Source organism: Triticum aestivum, chromosome 3D (genome assembly GCF_018294505.1).
Source record: "Triticum aestivum cultivar Chinese Spring chromosome 3D, IWGSC CS RefSeq v2.1, whole genome shotgun sequence".
In the NCBI taxonomy this organism is placed as follows: Eukaryota; Viridiplantae; Streptophyta; class Magnoliopsida; order Poales; family Poaceae; genus Triticum; species Triticum aestivum.
In genome coordinates, this window is record NC_057802.1 from 575,978,845 (window position 1) to 575,981,558 (window position 2,714).

A 2,714-nucleotide genomic window follows, 5' to 3' on the forward strand; every position below is an offset into this window, starting at 1 on the left:
GCCCAGCGCCGGACGCCAGCGACGGCGGCAAGGAGGGAGGGAAGGGGGAGAGCTCGGGGGCGAGGTGTTGGGGACGCGGCCGGTCGCCCGCGGGGGCGACGCGGTCGCGAGAGGAGAGGAGCGTGATGAGAAGGTTAAACTACTAGTAAAGATCTAATCCCACGATCTCGCTCTGTAATTTGAAACACAATTGATCATGTCCTCTCGAGAAATGTTACAAAAAAAAAAAGTTCAGTTAACTGTTATGGTCTAATGGTCTAATGTGGGAGAAAGAAAACATCTCTGGAATCATTCATGGTCTGTAGCATTTTCACCAGTTATAAGTGTTCTGTCAATTTCTGTAATGTTCACTATGACATGGAGCGTTGAGTACTGTCAATTTTGTTTCTGTAATTCCAATAAGAACATTACAGTGGACTATTGTCAATTTTTGTAATGATGATGAAACAATCTTTAGGTTGCCATGATTGAAATTTATGTTTCTGCACTGTCAATTTCTCAACATTGATGTTGATTTCTGATGGAACAATCTTTAGTACTGTCAAACAAATCAAACTGGACAAGAAGCAATGGAGGAAATTACTGGAGTAGATCAATATACTGGTATATCCATGATGTTGGACAGAGGGTAGTACCTGAGCACAGTATAGCAAACTTAATCAAACTGAATTTCAGTAGATCAAATTGCAGTACATCAAACTGAAATGTAGAGCAAAATGTTTCATGAGTAGTTTAAGTGAATGATCCGGTTTTATTTTCAATAAATAATGGCCAAGTTTATTTTCAGTAAATGTAGAGCAAATTGAATCAACCATGATTCATCAAACAATGGTACAGTTTTATTGCACAGAAAAGAGGAACCAGTATAGTTTTAGCGGTACAACACTGAATTTCTGATTCTGAATGTTGACAGTACAATATACTCTGAAGTTTAATTTCTGCTACTGAATATTGACAGTACACCAGTATTCAGTTTATATATACAACAATATATTCTCTGACGTCTTAGTTGCTTTCTTCAATCAATTTTACCCGATGCAGTCCAAGTGAAAATCGGTCCCTGGATATAATTAAGGTGCAAACATCAGTATAATTCTTAGAGAAGCTAAAAGTGGGTGTCAAACATCAAGGACCAAGTCTTATATCGCAAAAGGGATAGCCTAGAGTTTAGACTTTCTCTGTTAAACCAAGAACAACAGGCAGGTACTCCTCGAGGGCGCGTTTCAATTCAGAGACAGCCGACATAGCCCCATGATCTTCAGAGAAAAATCAACAGTTCAGAAAAATAACATGGGACCTAATTCTTACTACTCACTCATCACTAGTCAAGTAATCCACGGCAGGCAAAGGGCAGTGATCAACATACAGATATCTTCAGCCAGTAGGACGACGTTCAAACGGAGGGTCGTGAGGTGATCGTCAAGCTCCTTGGAGACCAGAAATGGGTAACAGGAATCTAGATGCAATGCGTGAGCATGTATGTTTAATTATTCCATTGCCAACAAAAAATCGAGTTTAATTGATACAGAGTCAAGTCCATTGTCAGGTTCAGTTAATTGATAGAGTCAAATTCACTGTCAGAGTCAAAAATCAAAATCATTCCTCTTGTTACTTAGAACAGAAACTGGGGCCAACAAGAGTACAATACTTTGCTCTTGTTACTTTAAAAATTCTTTAAACACTGTTTCTTTAAACATCCTAATGATCATTTGAAGCAATTTTAGAGCAAGTGTATGATTATTCGAAACAAGTGCATTTTGCTGTTCACTTTTTTATGGCCACTTGTGAGTTCCATTATTATAGAGAACCCTGCCTCCAGATAAGAAAAATTACTCCATGTAAAGTTCATTCTAGTTTGGCCACTGTTCATTCTACAACTGAATTTAACATCCATTCTGCATTTAGCAAAAAAAAAGTGTCCACACATGCACTGAGCCAGCAGTTTTATGACATGAGATAAGATGCATTTGAATATGATGTTTATGTGGATTTCTGGACTTTTCCTGAACTTTTTCTGAGCATTTCTGAACATTTAGATGAACAGCACTAGCTCACTTACTACTCCATGTCTGAACTTTTACTGACACTGGCTCACTAATGTGTCCATGATGCCATGCATTTCTTTATTTCTTTCTACTCCAATGTGATATCCAACTCACTAATGTGTTCAGAAATACTCCATTCACCATAGATTCCATTTGCTACTAAACCAAATGCAATGCAATTCCTTGCTAAAAGGTCTGATTCTCTTCTAAAAGCTCACCTGGGATCAACGGAAGCAGCATCCGTACTCGTACTCCATTCCTCTTCACCAAGTCCTCCTTCAATCGCTGCACAAACCAAGCGGACAAGAACAAAATCAGCTCACCTGCTTGCTTCACCAGACAGAAATCAGCAGCTAGAAGACGGACTTACGCTGCCGGCGAGTGGGCAGCGGGCAGCATCAGCTGCAGCGGCGGCGCCGGTGAAGCGAAGAGGGCGGGTCCTCCATCATCAGTCCGCCAGCTCGAGGAGGGGAACGGCAGAGGCAAGACGAGCACAGGGCAGTGGCATGTGGCTGGAGCAAGTCTTCGTCTTCCCCATGCCGTCGACTTCTGCAGGAGCCGTTCGGGCTCTGGAGGAGGAGCTCGAGGATCTTCCATGCCTCCAGATCGAGCCCCAATTCCCTCCAGGACATGAGTGCCGCCGGCAAGTCGCGGGCTTTGCAGAAAAGG

The 2,714-nt window shown here is 41.9% G+C and overlaps 1 long non-coding RNA gene across 1 annotated transcript; it reads right to left on the reverse strand.

Annotated features, from left to right (window-relative positions):
- Positions 1-83: 83 nt before the first annotated feature.
- Positions 84-2,708, reverse strand: LOC123075568 (uncharacterized). The gene is made up of 3 exons (XR_006436166.1): positions 2,416-2,708; positions 2,264-2,330; positions 84-1,060 (listed from the first exon to the last, which is right to left on the reverse strand). It is a non-coding gene; the product is annotated as an uncharacterized lncRNA (long non-coding RNA).
- Between the last annotated feature and the right edge of the window lie 6 nt (positions 2,709-2,714).